This window comes from Gorilla gorilla, chromosome 19, assembly GCF_029281585.2.
Source record: "Gorilla gorilla gorilla isolate KB3781 chromosome 19, NHGRI_mGorGor1-v2.1_pri, whole genome shotgun sequence".
Classification (NCBI taxonomy): domain Eukaryota; kingdom Metazoa; phylum Chordata; class Mammalia; order Primates; family Hominidae; genus Gorilla; species Gorilla gorilla.
In genome coordinates this window covers 81,433,863-81,453,576 of record NC_073243.2, presented here as the reverse complement: position 1 = coordinate 81,453,576, position 19,714 = coordinate 81,433,863, and positions in this window count along the sequence as shown.

The following is a 19,714-nucleotide window of genomic DNA, read 5'->3' as shown; positions in this document are numbered from 1 at the left end:
GGCTTGAGTCCGGGAGGCAGAGGTTACAGTGAGCAAAGATCACACCTCTGCACTTCAGCCTGGGTGACAGAGTGGGACCCTGTCTCGACATTAAAAGGAATAACAATTTAAAAATCTCTTAACTTTTTAAAAAAGTAATTTTAGTGATACCAAAATCCAATATAGGCAAACCAGACTATTAACTTCCATATACATCCTTTTACATCTCTTCGAGAATAGTATAAAAAATGTATAAAGTTAGTCAAAATTGCTAGATTTTCAAGCCACAAAATCCTTAGAAAAAAAATTTTTTTTTTTTTTCAAACAGTTTCGCTCTTGTTGCCCAGGCTGGAGTGCAATTGTTTTGTCTAGGCTCACTGCAACCTCTGCCTCCAGGTTCAAGAGATTATCCTGCCTCAGCCTACCAAGCAGCTGGGATTACAGGTGCCTGCCACCATGCCTGGCTTATTTTTCTATTTTTAGTAGAGACGGGGTTTCACCATGTTGGCCAGGCTGGTCTGAAACTCCTGACCTCAGATGATCCACCTGCCTTGGCCTCCCAAAGTTCTGGGATTACAGTTGTGAGCCACTGCGCCCAGCCTAGAAAACAATTTTTAAGGGGAGGTTAGTGTCATTGTTCAGAAAGTCCTGTGGCTAAAGTGGCAAAAATAAGGAGAAAATATGACTACTATTTGACCTTTACCCAACTTTCAAAAGAACATTGGCTTTTCTGTCTAAAAGAAGTAAGAATAAAGTTATTTTCACTTTGAAGATAGCCAACAAAAATTCCTGAAAATGGATGTATCTTTAACACACACTTAAATAGCTAAAGATATTATGTGACCTAATTAACCAAAAAGAATTCTAAGAAATTTGAAAAACTATATTCCTCATTCACACTTGTGGTTTTCTGACAAGGAAAAAAGAAATTTTTGGTCTCTGTCAACCTGTTTCACATATCACCTCTTGCTAAAGAAAAACACAACTCTTTGGCTGGTGATAGCTCAGCCAATGCCCAATAGATGTTTGTCAACATCTAATAAATTAAAATAACTTAGTACTTGGAATTCTAAGGATTTTTGGAGACAATAAATGTGAATAGGCTAGGTTTGCTAGAGCACAAACAAGGGCTCAGTCATCTATACATCCCTCGAAACTAACAGTGCCTTTCATGAAGTATATGCTGACTGAAGGATGGTCAAAAGGTTAAAAGTGAATACAGAAGTTATAATAGTGAATATTACGGGAAAAGTCATGTTTAGTCACATACATATATCTTGCCCCATCCTTTTATAAAAGCCATGCATTTTATATCCTGAAAGGACACAATGTTTTATCTTATGTTGAATTTACAGGGGAACATGATCTTTAACGTTAATTTTGATGAAGGTGTTTACTGAAACATTTAATTTTCAGAATGAATTTGAAGACTGTACATAAATGTCACAAGTGCATAGCCTAAAGTAGCATGGGCCATAGACATAGTTTTAACCTGTTTGAAACTGTTCATAATTGATTATGGAAGTCTTTTTGCTTATTTTAATTCAGTGTATTTTCAGCTACCAAATAATTTTAGTGTTTCATTCTGGGTGAGGGTTTTATAAGAATTGTGGGAATTAAAACTTTCTTTTTACAAATAAATAGTTTGTGTCAGTGAAATATGAGATCTATCAAAACAGGCATTTTCAGAGATCTTAACTCTGGCCGATTTCACTCAGGTACCTTGTTAATAAAAATAACTGAATAAAGCACAAGTCTGTAGACATATCTTAAAGCTCCACTGTTCTACCTCACTTACACCCAGGTGGAGATGACTACAGTAAGTCTTAAATCAACTTGGTAGAAGTCCAAGGGGTTCTTGGACTTTAATAGGGCCTTTCCTAAACTACATCTGAACAGTCAATCAATTTTGTAGAATAATAAGCTACAAAGAAGCGTAGATATTATCCATGCTTTGTGTGTGTATGCGTGTATGTATAAGTATACATAATACATACACATGCACGTACATAATCCTCTACATGTGGACTGTTAACAATGAGATAGAACTATACTTCCACATCTTCTGGCTGGCTAATCTACTGACTGAGCCTGGACAGAGTTTTACTTCTGAAAAACAAAGCAAGAGTTGTCTCTTAACACTGGGATGAGACAAAACCGTTCTTTCTCCCTCAGTCTTATTATTTTAGGGATAATGAACCTAAGGACATTTGCCTTTGTACACTTTCTCACCAGATTTAGGAGGTGTAACTCAAGTGATCACACCTTGCTCACTGGAAGCAGGAGGGAGAAAGGATTAATGTCCTAACAATCAGCCTAATTAGGGAATTGTCTCCCTACCACAGCTGAAAGGTCTTGCAGGTAACTGACTGACTGTGGCTTCTGGCCAGCCTGTTTCATTCTTACAGCGTAAAGACTTGTGAGCACCAAGCACCTAGCCTCAAAGACTTTCACAAAGTCCTTGGTTGGTTGGTTATTTCTTGACGATATGGAAATCGTCACAACTGATGCTTGGCTTTCCCTTGATGATGTCTTAACTGGTTTCCTTTTCTCTCCATGAAGCATTGAAACTGACTTGGTAATTTCTTGGCTTTTCCTGTTTTCTTCCTCTGCCCACCCATCTCTCCATCCCTGAGATGGGGAAATTCACGTTTCCATTAATTATTTATTTATCTTTTGAACTTCAAAAATGGTTCTTAGCCACCAAAAGATTCAACAGTTATGGCTTCCATTAAGCTTCTGTGGTCTCTGGACACCTAGGTTATAGAATTCATAAAGTGAGGAGGGAGGAACCTTTATTATTTACTTCTGATTTGGACACTCGATTCTCTATATAAAACATCTCCCCGTGGCCCTGGAATACAGAGATATTTCAGTTAAATTTTTGACTTATATATTGAGGATGTGTTCACATCAATACCTCAAGCTTAGAGTTTTTCAAGGGTAATATATCTGGATATGATCAAGAAAACAGAAATGATGCCAGGTTTAATAGAAGTGATTGGTTACATACATGTTAGAATGCTGAAAGAGCAGCAATGGAGCTATATAGAAACCTAGAAAGAAAATCTGCAGAAAGCAGTCACCCCTATGGTTGGGAAAATGGAAGTGAAGAGGTTGGAGTTACCAGATTGTAGAGCTTGAGGAAGAAATATTATGGAGTTGGTGCTCCAACCTCTGAGGAGGGAGCATTGCCAGGCTGCTGCTGGTACCTAAGCAATGCTGTACAACCACATAAACATCTATTTGTTCTGCTTTCTGTTGTCCAGGGCCAGAAAATATCTACTTTTTATTCTGCAGAAGAAAGTGAACATTCAGTGTGGATTGGGGATTGTATTAGGCCATTCTTGGATTGTTATAAAGAAATACCTGAGACTGGGTAATTTATAGAGAAAAGAGGTTTAATTGGCTCACAGTTCTGCAGGCTTTACAGAAAGCGTAATGCTGGCATCTGCTTGGCTTCTGGGAAGGCCTCAGGAAGCTTATAGTCATGACAGAAATCACATCACACAGTGAGAGCTGGAGCAAGAAGTGGGAGGGCTGCCACACACTTTTAACCCTTTCCCCATCTGCACTGAGAATACTCACCTGCAGCACTTGCAGCTGCAGCATGTATGCCAAGATAACTTTGCCATGAAATGTCTCACTTTTATTATTATTTTCTCATCACTCTAGTATATCAACTTTGGAAATAAAAGACATAATTCTATAATTTTGTTTTTAGTAGTGGTATTTCCATGTATAAAATATAGTAATTAGTAGCGGTATTTCCATTTATAAAATATAGTAATTCTTGATCGCTGAAAATGTCAAATTTGAGAAAACGTAATGTTTCTATGCATGATGTTAACATCATTCTCAGACAATTGTTGGGCGAAGATTCATTTGATGAATCCAATTTTTCTGGAATAGACAATTCTGATGATTCTGACAATTCTGATGATTCTGACAATTCTGATGTTAGTTCTGTTTAGAAAGAACTCCAAGAACAGTTTTTATATTTTATTTTTATATTGAAAGTCAATCATATTTGCTTTAGCCTCAAAGAACATGTTTATATAAAACTAAATGAGTGCTGGCTGCAAGCTGCACTTTTTTTTTTTTCCTAAATGGTTAAAGGCTCAAACAGCCACATCTCTCAAGATCTCACTCACTATTGAGAGGGCAGCACCAAGAGGATAGTGCTAAACTATTCGTGATAAACCCACCCGCATGATACAATCACCTCCCACCTCCAGCATTGGGGATTATATTTCAATATAAGATTTGAGTGGGGACAAGTATCTAACCTATGTCAAGGATGATCCTATGCAGGTCAGGAGGCCAAAGCCAAGTCAGCTGTGTAAGCAGTGATTATCATGGTAGCAAGGCTTCATTACATGTGACCAGAAATAGAATTACATGACAATCTCAGTAAATAAAATCATAGAAATATTTTAATGAAATTCTTTGTGAAATAAAAACTTGCAAATTTGGAATATAGGGAAATATTTTTAATTTGTTAGATGATATTATTGTAGTGAGTAGTAAGTGCTCAGAAAACTCATTTTTTCTTCTTCCTGTGCACCACAGCTAGCTTACTTTCCCAGGATCCTTTGTATCTGGTGAAATCATGTGACTAGTTGTTACCAACCTTATGTAAAGAAAAAGTGATATGTGTCTCACATCCTACAATATATGAAGAACTCTTAAAAGTCAATATGATAAAAACAAACCAATAGAAAAACAGGCAAGACACTTGAATAAGCCCTACATGAAAGGGGATTCCTAAATATATATGTGCTTGCTTTTCTTAGAATTTTTTTTATTTCTATTTTTTAGAGACAGGGTCCCACTCTGTTGCCCAAGCTGGAGTATAGTGATGCAATCATAGCTCACTGCAACCTCAAACTCCTGGGCCCAAGGGATCCTCCCACCTCAGCCTCCCAAGTAGCTAGGACTACAGGTGCACACCACCACACCCAGCTAATTTTTATTTTATTTTTTATAGAAACACTCTCATTATGTTGCCCAGGACTGGTCTTGAACTCCTGGCCTCAAGTGATCTCATCTTGTCCCCCTAGAGCTCTGGGATTACAGATGTGAGCCACCGCACCTTGGTTAGAATTATTGAGAAGCAAATTAAAGAACAAAATACCTCAGCCACACCCATCAGAACAGCTAATTTAAAAATAATAATAATGACCTAAAAGGAAGAGGCGGCTGAGACACAAAACATAATTTAAAGAGTTTACTTGAGCCAAAATGAAGACAGCTGCCTGGAAGACTGAGACCCAAGTAAGCTTGAAAATAAGCTCCTTTTGGGCTTTGTTACAAGCAGGTTCATAAAGGCAAAAAAAAAGGGGGGACAGGGAGTGGGCTGATACAAAGTCATTCATCAGGAATTCTCAGTGGCTTACAGAAATAATATTGATTAGTGATTGGCTATACATTGTAAAACTATAGGTGAGGTAGGAGACTGGCAGGACTTGTTTTCTTGTCACAACACTGCTGACCAAAACAGGATCTGGTTCAGACAGGATCAAGTGGAGAAACCAGCAAGAACCAGCAGATGGCGATGAAAGTGATCCCCAGCTGTCTTCTTTGCTCATTAGCAGAAGACACTCCCGCCAGCACCATGACAATTTACAAATGCCATGACAATGACCCAGAAGTTACCACCCCTTTCCATGGCAGGAAGTTACTGCCTCCTTCCAAGAAAGTTCTAAATATACCTGTCCCTTAATTTGCATTGGGCCACCCCTTAATTTGCATATAACTGAAGTGGGTATAAGCGAATACAAATACAGTTGCCAAGAGCCCATACATTGCTGACTCTGGGTGTGCTGCCTATGAGTTTGTCCTTCTCTTGAAGGAGCAGTACCGTTCAATAAAAGACTGCTGTCTAACCCCACTGGCTTGCCCTTGAATTCGTTCCTAGGTAAAGCCAAGAACTCTCCTGGGCTAAGCCCTAAGTTTGGGGTTTACCTGTCCTGCATCACAGGGTTTGGGTTATAGTGTCTGGTGGGGCATTATTAGGTTAACTTGTGGCTATTTGTGGCAATAGCAAGCAGTTTCTATGAGATGAGTACATAGCTCAAGGGGAGGATAGAACGTGATTACTGTCCCATTTTAATGTTTCTCTGGGCCTAATAATTGAAAAAGACTCATATTCCTCAGATAAGCACTCTTTTCTTTTCTCATAAGTATTGGCAAGAATGTGAAGCAACTGAACACTTGGGAGTATAAATTGGTACAACCACATTAAAACGATTTTGGTAATATCTACTAAAGTTGAAGTACTCATACTCAGGAATTTTACTGTATATGTACATATAATATATATATATATATATCCACATGTGTATATGTGCACCCAGAGATATGTAAAATAATCTTCATAGTAGCATTATTCATAATAGCCCAATCACAAACAACTCATTCAACAGAATGAATTTTCCTAAAAGGATGGATAAATGCACTGAATAAATGGAAATGAATTTGTTACAGCTATACAACAACATGGATAAAACTCACCAACATAATATGGATCAAAAGAGGCAAAACAGGAAAAAATAATCGAATATAATTTTATCTACATACAATTCAAAAGGAGGCAAAATAAAATTGTAGAGTTAAAAGAGGAATGCCTAGTGGTAAAAACATTTAAAACATCAAGGAAGAGATTACCATACATGTCAGGCTATTGTTTACCTTTGAGGGGGACCAAGGGATTAGTGATTGCAATGATGCACAGAAGAGGCTTCTGGATTGCTGGCTACGTTCTATTTTTTGACTTCGGTGGTGGTTTTACAGGTGTTCACTTTGTAGTGAATTATTAAGTAGTACATTCTTTTGTATGTGCTTTGCTGTATGTACATTTTATTTCATCATAAAAAGGCAACACTTTTATATAGAGAGAATTAAATTACACAACTCACCATATAATTACGGTTGCTGTGAGGATCATAATCAGATAATGCCCTTGCAAATGCCAACCATAATGCTGCCCCATAGCAGGGACTCATTTGTTAAGAAACACTGAACATTTGCATGGTTAGCTCACCCTCTTCCTTCAGGTCTTTATTGGGAAGTCATTTCTCAGAGGGGACTTTCCTGCTTTATTTTTTTCTCCTTATCACTGCCTAATATACTACATACTAATGCTCATCTCTCTACTCAAATACAAGCTCCACAGGGGATAGTTTTTGTTTGTCTTATTTGAAGAATCACCCCTGCCTGGCTCATAGTAGATGCTCAACAAATTTGTGTTGACTCAACAGATAAATGGGTGCATTTTTTTAACTGGCAGGATCAACCAGGTATAAATGAGTGAATTTAGTCAGTCACCATCCTGCCCTGATCTGGGCTACTGCATTATAATAGGTACAGGTGTATTCATTAGTATACTAGACAGGGAGAACCTCGTGCTGCTTTTTAAACCTCACCACTTCTCTGTCTCTTTCCTGTGAGTTGGGGTGGGGTGGGGAGTACAGAATTAGTTAGAATTCGTAAGAAGGGTGATGGGGCACCCAAAAATCGAGAGAAGGTCCAGAAAGGGAGACATGTGAACATCGAAGGCGGACTCTGTGTACCTCAAGTTGGTGTACTGTGTCAGTGCTGGTCAGGGCATCACTTGCCCACTTCAGCAAAGGGCCTGTCCCCTATGTGATTTCCATGGAGACCTGCCAGTCCTGGACTTCTAGGCAGGGCCAAGATGAGAGGTCAGCAGAGCAGAGCAGGAATCAAAAGGTAGAGAAAGGGCATAGAATGATTTATATTCCTCTGTGTATAGACCCAGTAATGGGATTGCTGGGTCGAATGGTAGTTCTGTTTTTAGAGCCATCATATTGCTTTCCACAATGGTTGAACAAATTCACACGTCCACCAACAGTGTATAAGTGTTCCCTTTTCTCTGCAACCTCACCAACATCAGTTATTTTTTTTTCTTTTTAATGGTAGCCATTCTGACTGGTGTGAAACGTATCTCATTGTGGCTTTGATTTTCAGTTCTCTATCAGTGATACTGAGCTTTCATTTCGTATGCTTCTTGGCCGCATGTATGTCTTCTTTTGAAAAATATCTGTTTATGTCATTTGCCCACTTTTAACGGGGTTGTTTTTCTCTTGTAAATGTGTTTACCTTCCTTATAGATGCTCGATATTAGACCTTTGTCAGATGCATAGTTTGCAAATATTTTCTCCCATTATGCAGTTTGTCTGTTTACTCTGTTGATAGTTTCTTTCGCTGTACAGTAGCTCTTTAGTTTAATTAGATCCCACTTGTCAATTTTTGCTTTTGTCATGATTGCTTTTGGTGTCTTTGTCATGAAGTCTTTGCCCATTCCCATATTCAGGAGGGTATTGCCTAGGTTGTCTTCCAGGGTTTTTATAGTTTGGGGTTTTATATTTAAACCTTTAATCCATGACTTGATATGATTTTGGTTCTTTTGCATTTGCTGAGGATTATTTTATATCCAATTGTGTGATTAATTTTAGAGTATGTGCCATGTGGCAATGAGAAGAATGTATATTCTGTTGCTTTTGGGTAGAGAGTTCTGTAAAGGTCTATCCGATCTATTTGGTGCAATGTTGAGTTTAGTTCCTGAATATCTTTGTTAATTTTCTGCCTCAATGATCTGCCTAATACTGTCAGTGGAGTGTTAAAGTCTCCCACTATTATTGTGTATGAGTCTATGTCTCTTTGTAGGTCTCTAAGAACTTGCTTTAAGAATCTGGGTGCTCCTGTGTTGTGTGCATATATCTTTAGGATAGTTAGGTCTTCTTGTTGAATTGAACTCTTGACCATTATTATAAAATGCTTTGTCTTTTTTTATCTTTGTTGGTTTGAAACCTGTTTTATCTGAAATTAGGAATGCAGCCTGCTTTTTTTTGTTGTTTTCCATTTGCTTGTTAGATTTTCCTCCATCCCTTTATTTTGAGCCTATGGCTGTCATTTCATGTAAGATGGGTCTCTTGAAGACAGCATACCATTGGGTCTTGCTTTTTTTTATTCCAGCTTGCCACTCTGTGCCTTTTAAGTGGGGGCATTTAGCCTGTTTACATTCAATTTTAGTATTGATATGTTTGTATTTGATCTTATCATTGTGGTGTCTGCTGGCTATTATGTTGGCTTGGATGGTGTGGTTGTTTTATAGTGTCACTGGTCTGTGTACTTCATGTGTGTTTGTAGTGATTGGTAACAGTATTTTCTTCTCATATTTAGTGCTTTTTGCAAGATCTCTTATAAGACTCCCTCAACATTTGCTTATCTGAAAAGGATCTAATTTCTCCTTCGTTTAGGAAGCTTAGTTTTGCTGGATATGAAATTCTTGGTCGAAGATATTTTTTTGTTTAAGAATGTTCACTATAGGCCCCCAATCTCTTCTGGCTTGTAGGTTTCAGCTGAGAGATTTGCTGTTAGCTTGATGGTGTTCCCCTTGTAGGTGACCTGCCCTTTCTCCCTAGCTGCCTTTAACATTCTTTCTTTCATTTTGACCTTGGAAAATCTGACCATTATATGTCTTGGGAATGATCTTCTTGTAGACCCTTTAGGAGTTCTCCGTATTTCCTGAATTTGGCTGTTGGCTTGTCTAGCAAGGGTGGGGAAGTTTTCATGGATGATATCCTGAAATATGTTTTCCTAGTTGTTTGCTTCCTGCCCTCCCTCCCCTGCCCATTCAGGGATGCCAGTGATTCATAGATTTGGCCTCTTTACATAATCCCACACTTTTTGGAGGTTTTGTCCATTCCTTTTTATTCTTTTTTCTTTATTTTTGTCTGGTTGTCTTATTTCAAAGAACCAGTCTTTAAGTTCTGAGATTCTTTCCTCAGCTTGGTTTATTCTGCTAATTCTTGTGATTGCATTGTGAAATTCTTGTATTGTGTTATTCAGCTCTGTCAGATCCATTAAGTTCTTTTTTATACCAGATATTTTGTCCTTCAGCTCCTGTATCACTTTATCTTGATTTTTATTTTTTATTTTTTTGGATTAGGTTTTTCCATCCTCCTGAACCTCAATTATATCTGTTCCTATCCATATTCTGAATTCTATTTCTGTAATTCCAGCCAGCTCATCCTGGTTAAGAACTCTTGTTGGTGAACTGGTGCAGTTGTTTGGAGGACAAGGTTGACTCCTCAATCTTGTTTCAATCACAGTGTCTAGAACTACTAAACTCATACAACACTTTGGTCATTTGAGTAACTGGAGTTGTTGTGTTGGTTCCTTCTCGTCTCTGCATGTGGGTGTTCCTTTAACTGCAGTGTATGTTAAGTACAGCCAATAGACTTCTTTTCTGGATGTTTTCATTGGGCCATGGCTTCATGCAGGGTCTTTATTTGTAGCTGACCTCTTGCTTCTGGTTTCAGGAGGGTATGTTAGTGAGGTATTTTTGGTGTTGAAGCTTTAGGGTGTGATCCAGTAGGTGGAACTTAGGCTTATTGGTCAGTTGGTAGACTCTTACTTGGTTATGTGTCTCCCCTATGTTTCCTCACGGTTACAACTGTGTTCCTTCTCAATGCTCTGAGGGTGTGGGTTTCTCTCCCCATTGAGTGCTGGCTGTAGATCATGGCTTGGCATTCTTGGGCTTTCCACTACAGCTCTGGGGTGATCTCAGTGTTTATGTTCCTTCCCCAACTTGTAAGGAGCAAAAGAAGGGATCTTAGTAGTGGTTGTGGCCAAGGGTATTTTGCTTGTCTTCTAGGGGTTCCACCCCAGAGAGATGCAAGTCAGCAAATGCTGAGTGCAATCAGCTCAGGATGAAGGGTCTGTATTGTGGACCAAAGCCAGGGGTTCCCTGTCTTAAGATGAGCAGTGAGGGGTATGTGGGACCCATGGGAGATGGACTGGCCTCCTCTCCTTAGGTCAACTGCAGCTTATTGGAGGTGTGAATAAAGCACTTAGGGTCTTTGCTTGTTTGTTAGTTGAAGGGTAGCAAAGGCAGTTCTACTGCAGAGACAGTGGCAGAGAGGCTTTCAATTGCCCCTGGAGGCTCTGTCCAGAGAGTTGCCAGATTGCTACTGGCTTGATAGCTCTGGGGTTGGGGGCAGTTGCTGGAGGCCGAGGGCTGGAGGACATGCCTGATGAGGAGATATCGGAAAGGGCACCCATATTATGGTCTGGCCACTTTTCCATAGGGCTGTTGCAGTATGCTGGGGGTGCACTCCAGTCTGTAGTCACCTCAGATTTTCCAGTACCTAGAGGTATCACCATTGAAGGCTGTAAAACAGCAAAGATTGAGCTCTGTCCTAGGGAGGTATGGAGCTGTTGCTGGCCCATACACACCTATAGGAGGTGGCTGGAGATCCTGGTTGGGAGGCCCTGTCTGGTGAGGAGGAACAGGATCGGGGACCTGGTTAAAAAAACAGTCTGGCCACATTTTTGTAGAGCAGCTGTGCTGTGCTGGGGGTCCACTTCAGCCCCTGATCGCCTTGGACTCTCCAAAATCTGAAGGCCAGAACAGCTAAGTCACCCAAACAACAAAGATGGCAGCCCCACTGTCCCTCTGGGAGCTCTGTCCTAGGGAGGTTTCAAACTCTGTTGGCCGGAGAGCACTGGCAGGGGTGGCTGGAGACCCTGGTTGGGAGGTCCTGCCCATTGAGGAGGAATGGGATTAGGGACCCATTTTGAAAAGCAGTCTGTATAGGTTTTCACAGAGCAGCTGTCAAATTCTTTTTTTTTCTACTTGATAGAGTCAGTTGTTGAGGATTTCTATTGAGTTTTTCAGCCAGATATTGTATAGAATTTCTGTTGGCTTATTTTTATGGTTTCTGTCTCTTTGTTGCACTTTCCATTTTGTTCCTGTAGTGTTTTTCTGATATCACTTAGTTGTCTATCTGTTCTCTTGTAACTCACTAAGATTCTTTAAAATGATTATTTTTTGTTTTTTTGTTTTTTTTTTTTTTTTTGGTCAGGCAGTATGTAGATTTCTATTTCTTTTGGGTCAGCCACCAGAGCTTTATAGTGTTCCTTTTGTAATACCATAATTCATTGATTCTTTGTGTTCTTTAAAGGTTTTGTTTCTTTGTTTGCATTTGCAAAAGTAGTCACCTATGTCAGTCTACTTTCTAGCATTGAGAGAGATAGACCTTCCTCAGTAAGTCCCACTAGAGATTCTGGGGTCTCTCAGACCTTTTCTATGGATGCATCTGCTTCACTCCTCTTGTTTCCTCTAAGGGAGGAAGTCTTATGATTATGTTCTGTCTCTCAATCCTGTAAAACCAGACCTGGTACTGAGAGTTTATCTGTTTTACCCAACAATGCCCCAAAGTTTTCAAGGTTGTGTGCTTCTTTTCACATTCCAATGGAGTTGAACCTGCTGCTAAAATCTGCATCTGCTATTCAGATCCATGTGCCATTTGCAGGAGTACTTAGTCCTTGTGCACAGAGATGCACAGGGCAACATCCTGGATGGACACACAGTATGTTTAAGGCATGCATTAGTTTGTTAATGGGGGAGTCTGCCAGCAAGTTGTCCTTGTGTGGGGTTTATGGGTGGGCCTTTTGCTAGAATCCTCAAGCCACTTAGCAGAATCCATGTCCAGCTATTGAGAATCACACACCAGTTGCTGTGTACTTCTTCCCCTTCTCAATGCTTCTAGCTGTCCCAGACATTTCAGTTTTCCTGATCCCCTTAATGTTCTGGGTGGGCAGTGTACCACAGGCTGAGAAAACTTGTAATTCAGTTTTCATTTTCTCCTTTGGGAGAAACTGTGGGCTAAGAAGGACTCCCTGGGCACTGAGCTGTGCCACCTGCTACTTAATTTCTATTCTTGTGTCTTCTTTGGGTGAATTAGAGGTATATTGTTATTACACAGCTTTATTTCCCCTATTAACTTTTTAGTTTGTGTGTGTGTGTGTGTGTGTGTGTGTGTGCATGTGTGTGGGTGGGTGTGTATGTTCATGTGTATTTGTATGTGTATGCGTACGTGTATCTAGTGGTTCCCTTAGGGATTATAACATGCATTTTAATTTATTGATCTATATTCAAAAATTGTCCATTTCATAACTAGATATAAAGAAATCTTCCTCATCTAATAAAAAGTATTTACAAATTCTAAACTGACGTAGCATTCAATGGTGAAAAAATAACTCTATTTCTTTTCCCTAAAGTCAGGAACATGACAGGCAGGTCCACTCTTGCCATTTCCTTTCAACATTATATGGAAGTCCATGGAATGCAATTAGGCCAAAAAATAAAATAAAAAAGAAAGAATAAAACTCTTTGCAGATTATGCATTTAGGTGCATGGAAAATCCAAGGGAATCACAAATGGTTCAGTAAACTCTCAGTACCAGGTCTGGTTTTACAGCTATTGCTAAATGAACCCAACCTTGTCATAGGATAAAAGGTCAGTTTACAAATATCAATCGTATTTCTATATACCAGAAATAAACAATTGAAAATTGACATAAACTGTCATAGTACATTTTATGATAATCATAAAACAAAATCTTTTGAATAAATTAAATGATCTGTATACTGAAAACTATAAAACCTTGGAAAAAATTGAAGAGGATGTAATTAACTGGAGATGGATTGGAAGAATTAACATTGTGAAGAAATCAATTTACCCAAATTGATCTCTAGATTCAATTAAATCTTGAGAAAACTATAAAATTACTATATAATTATACTATAAATGTCTTTATTAAAATTAACAAGTTGTTTGCAATGTGGAATAGGAGAACTTCAGAAAAATTAGAATTCCAGATTTCAAGATTTACTTTAAAGCTATTGTGATTAAGGCAGTATGATATTAGAATAAGGCTATCAAGGTCGATCAATGAAACAGAATAGTAGTATTCAGAAATAACCCCACAAAAAATGATCTTTTGATTTATGACCAAAACCCCAATACAATGTGGAAATAAAAGTTAAAAAATTTTTCCCAATAAATGTTGCTGAAGCAATTATATACCCACATGGAAAAAATGCCCAGCACTGTACATAGAAAATTTGAAATGAATCATAGACTGAAGTATAATAGATAAATCAATAAAGATTCTGGAAAAAAACAAGTGATGTATTTTTGAACTCAGAATATGCAAGGTATTTTTTATTGTACAGTATGAAAAGCACTAATCTAAACATAAAAAAATAAATACCTTAGAATTATGAATAGGAAATTCCATTAATCAAAAGATACCGTTAGGCAAGTAAAGGACCAGTCATATATTGGGAGAAGACAGCACCCAATGTATATTGAACAAAGGACTCTGATCGAGAATATATATAAATTCCTACAAAAAATAAGACAAAAAAAAATCCCACATAATTTGAAAAATGACAAAATACTTGCTTAGGCATTTCATAAACAAGACTACCCAAATTGCCAATAATATATTTCAAAAATATGCAACATCATTGGTAATCAGGAAAATGCAAATTAAAACAAGGAGATATTAATAACTAACACCAAAAAGACTGACAATTCCAGATTTGGGAAGGCTGTGGGGCAAGTTGAACTCTCATACATTGCTGGTGGTAGTGGAAACTGGTACAATCCTTAGAAGAACTCTTTAGTAATATCTAAGAAAGCTTAACTTACCCTACCTTGCGATCAAGGAATTCCACTCCTAGATTCATACCAAGATAAATGAATGCACATTTCCAACAAAAGGCATGCATAAGAATGTTCATTGTAGCTTTATTTATGATGGTAAGAGCTGGTAACAATCAGATTCTCATTAACAATAGAATGGGATGAAGGGTGGGGTCCAACTTCCCTTCCCTATATGGAGCAGCCGTGCCCTGGCAACTGAGGATAGGCCATAAAGTTTCCTGCTCTGGACTGGGGGAAGAAGTTCTGCCCTGACCCCCATACTAGTGGTATCCATCAGAGAGGTCAATCTGTGGTGTATAGCTACACTGTGGCCGGGAACCAAAGAACAAAGCCTTTGTAAACAGGTCATGAGCCCTGTGACGGGGCATGATATGGAAGCAGATCGTGTTCCTGCCAGCTCAGGACAAGGAGCTGATGCACTTTCTGCTCCACCTTCCCGTGAGACTTCAGCATACTCCAACAGGATCTCTTTCTGCCATCTCCATCAGGGAGGGCACGTACACTAGGCATCAGCCTACCTGGTAGCTCTTAATTTTTATCGCCATCTACCAGGCTGCATCTGAACTCCACCACTAAACAAAAAATACATTGCTACAGCAAACAGCATCTGAGATAGCTTGTGGATAGGTTCCACCGCCTAGAACCCATCCACAACCAAGGAACCTGTACAGAATACTTGTCTCCTGAAAGCACCTAGAAACTAAGCCAAATGATCATACACAATATACACCACAGTCATACACCCCCAAGGGAAAAAAATTAAAAAATGAAAAAGCCTCACCCAAATGATAGCAAATTCAAAAAAAGAAGTTACAGCATCTTTGGATGAGAAGGAATCAGCACAGGAACTCCAGTAGTACAAAAAGCAACAGTGTTTTACACTTCCAAAGGATCACACCAGCTACCTAGTAATGGATCCTAACTAGATGGAAATGTCTGAAATGAAAGGTAACTCAAAATATGAATTGCAAGGAAACACAATGAGATCCAAGAGCAAGTTGAAATCTAATACAAAGAAACCAGAAAAATGATCCAGGATATGTAAGTTGACATAGTTATATTAAGGAAGAACCAAACAGAATTTCTGGAATAGAAAAATTCACTACAGAGATTTCAAAATACAGCTGGAAGACATAACAATAGAAAAAACTAAGCAGAAGTGATGGCAGCGGCAGCTCCAGATGGCCTGCCGCTGCCATCACGCAGGCTGCAGTAGAGGGGTGTGGACGGGGGTTGCACGACCAAGGAGCAGGCAGGAGCCGCAGCCCCACCAAGCAGGCAGGAGTTGCACGCCCCATGGAGCAGGCAGATCTAAGCCTCCCTGTGCTCTTGAGGTCCAGGAGCAGGCAGGAACCCTGCCCTCCTGGGTGCCACTGCAGCTGCCCAAACCACAGCTGCAGATCCAGGCTAAAAGGAGTTCTGAGCATGGAACAATACCTGCTACAACAAAAGCATGTGTAAGTAAAGCCCATAGACTCTACATAAAGCAACTACATAATAGAAACTACAAAGCAACTAGCTAACAACTAGCAACTGGCTAATAATACCACAACAGAAACAAAACCTCACATATCAATATTAACCTTGAGTGTAAATGGCCTAAATGCGCTCCTTAAATGACATAGAATGGCAATATGGATAAAAAACAGATTTAACCCTCTGCTGCCTTCATGACATCCATCTCACGTGTTCAAAATAAAAGGATAGAGAAAGATCTACCGCTGAAATGGAAAATGAAAAGAAGCAGGGGTAGCAATTCTTGTATCAGATAAAACGGACTTTAAACCAACAATAGTAAAAGAGAACAAAGAAGGGCATTATATAATGATAAATGTTTCCATTCAACAAGATGATTTAACTATCCTAAATATATAGGCATTCAATATTGGAGCACTCAGATTTATAAGACAATTACTTCCAGAAGTAAGAAAGGAGATAAACAGCCATATAATAACATAATAACAGCATTAGACAGATCACAGAGACAGAAAACTAACAAAGAAATTCTGGACTTAAATTTGATACTTGACCAAACAGAACTAATAGACATCTGGTGAATACTCCAGCTAACAAACACAGAATATATATTATTCTCATCTGTGCACAGAACTTTCTCAAAGATTAACCACATGCTCAGTCATAAAGCAAATCCTAACAAATTTAAAAAAATGAGATCGCACCAAGCATCATCATGCACCGCAGTGGAATAAAATTAGAAATCAATACCAAGAGGAGCTCTGAAAACCACACAATTACATGGAAACTAAACAACTTGTTCCTGAAAGACTTTAGGGTACATAATAAAATTAAGAGAGAAATAAAAAATTATTTGAAATGAATGAAAATAGAGGTACAACATACCAAAATCTCTGGAATACAGCAAAAGCAGTGGTAAGAGGAAAGTTTATAGTGCTAAATGCCTACATCAAGATAGAAAAATCTCAAATTAACAATTTAATGTTGCACCTGAAAGAACAAGAACAAGAACAAACAAAAGAACAAGAACAAACATACAAGAACTAAACTCAAAGCTAGCAGAAGAAAAGAAATAACTAAAATCAGTGCAGAAACAAATGAAATTGAGACCCCCAAAGCCATAAAAAGGATCAATGAAATAAAAAGTTAGTTGTTTGAAAGGATAAACAAGATTGATAGACCACTAGCTAGATGCAGGGAAAAAAGAAGATACAAATAACTACAATCAGAAATGGCAAAGGTGACATTACAACTGATTCCACATAAATATAAAAGATCCTCAGAGACTACTATGAACATCTCTATGGGCACAAACTAGAAAATTTAGAGTAAATGCATAAATTCCTGGAAATACCCAGCCTCCCAAAGTTGAACCAGGAAGAAATGGAAACCATGAATAGACCAATAATGAGTTTTGGAGTTGTATAAGTAATAAAAATTAACCCACTATAAAAAATTGGGCCAGGTGCAGTGGCTCATGTCTGTAATCCCAACACTTCGGGAGGCTGAGATGGGTGGAATGTTTGAACCCTGGAATTTGAGACCAGCCTGGGCACCAATGTGAAATCTCATCTCTACAAAAAATACAAAAAATTAGCCATGTATGGTGGTGTGTGCCAGTAGTCCCAGCTACTTGGGAGGCTGAGGTGGGAAGATTTCTTGAGCCCAGGGAGTCAAGGCTGCAAGAAGCTGTGATCACTCCACTTCACTGCAGCCTGGGTGACAGAGTGAGACCATTTTTTTGTTGTTTTTGTTTTTGTTAAAAAACAAAACATCCTGCTCCATCCTGGAGCAGATGGATTTATAGCTGAATTCTAACAGACATACAAAGAAGAGCTGGTGCCAATCTTACTGAAATTATTCCAAAACGTAGAGGAGGAGGGATTCCTCCATAACTCATTCTAAGAAACCAGTGTCATCCTGATACAAAATCTTTCAAGGACACAACAAAAAAAGGAAACTATAGGCCAATATCGCTGGTGAACATAGATGCAAAAATCCTAAACAAAATACCTGCAAACCAAATCCAGCAGCACATCAAAAAGATAATTCACCATGATCAAGTGGCATTTATTCCTGAGAAGCAATGATGCTTCAAGATGTGCAAATCAAATGAGATTCACCACATAAACAGAGTTAAAAACAAATACCATTTGGTTATTTCAATATATACAAGAAAGCTTTTGATAAATCCAACTACACTTCATGATAAAAACACTCAACAAACTAGGCATTAAAGAAGCATACATGAGAACCATCTATGATAAACCCACATCCAACATCATACGGAATAAACATAAGTTGGAAGCACTCCCCTTAAGAACTGGAAAAAGGAAAGGATATCCACTCTTACCATTTCTATTCAACATAGCCCTGGAAGTCCCAGCCCGAGCCATCAGGCAAGGGGAAAAAAAATAAAAGACATCCAAATTTAAAAAAAGGAAGTAAAATTATCTCTCTTCAATGACGATGTGATTCTATACCTAGAAAACCCTAAAGCTTATTCCAATAGGCTCCTAGACTAGATAAATGACCAGTAAAGTTTCAGGACAAAAAATCAATGTACAAAAATCATTAACACTTTTACACATCAACAGTGTTCAAGCTGAGAACCAAATCAAAGATGCAATCCTGATTATTATGCATATTATGCATTGCATGCCTGTACCAAAATACCTCATGTATCCCATAGATATATACACCTACTATGTGCCCACAAAAGTTAAAATTTAAAAATAAAAAAAATGCAATCCTAGGCCGGGCATGGTGGCTCACGCCTGTAATCCCAGCAATTTGGGAGGCCAAGTGGGGCAGATCACTTGAGGCCAGGAGACCGAGACCAGCCTGGCCAACATGGTGAAACCCTGTCTCTACTAAAATACAAAAATTAGCTGGGCATGGTGGTGGGTGCCTGTAATCCCAGCTACTCAGGAGGCTGACGCACGAGAATTGCTTGAACCTGGGAGGAGGAGTTTGCAGTGAGCTGAGATCGTGCCACTGCACTCCAGCCTGCGTCTCAAAAAAAAAAAAAAAAGGCAATTCTATTCACAATCACCAATAGAACCCCACAAAATACCTAGGCATATATCTAAACAAGGAGATGAAAGATCTCTGCAAGGAGAACTACAAAACACTGCTGAAAATAAAAATCGTAGACAACACAAAACAAATGGAAAAACATTCCATGGTCATGGATTAGAAGAATCAATATTGTTAAAATGTCCATACTTCCCAAAGCAGTCTAGAGATTCAAAACTATTCCTATCAAATTACCAACATCATTTCTCATAGCATTAGAAAAAAACTGTTCTAAAATTCATATGGAACAAAAAAAGAACCCAAACAGCCAAAGCAATCATAAGCAAAACAACAACAAAGCCAGGCATCACATTACCTAACTTCAAACTATCCTGAAAGTCGATAGAAACCAAAACAGCATGGGGCTGGTACAAAAATAGACACATAGATAAATGAAACAGAACAGCGAATCTAGAAATAAAGCCACACACCTACAGCTAACTGATCTTTGACAAGTGGACAAAAATGAACAATGGAGAAAGAACACCCTATTCAATAAATTATGCTGGAAAATTGGCTAGCTGTATGCAGAAGAATGAAACTGGACACCTACTTCTTACTATGTATAAAAATTAACTAAAGATGGATAAAATGCTCAATATAAGATCTATGACTATAAAAATCCTAGATAAAAACCTA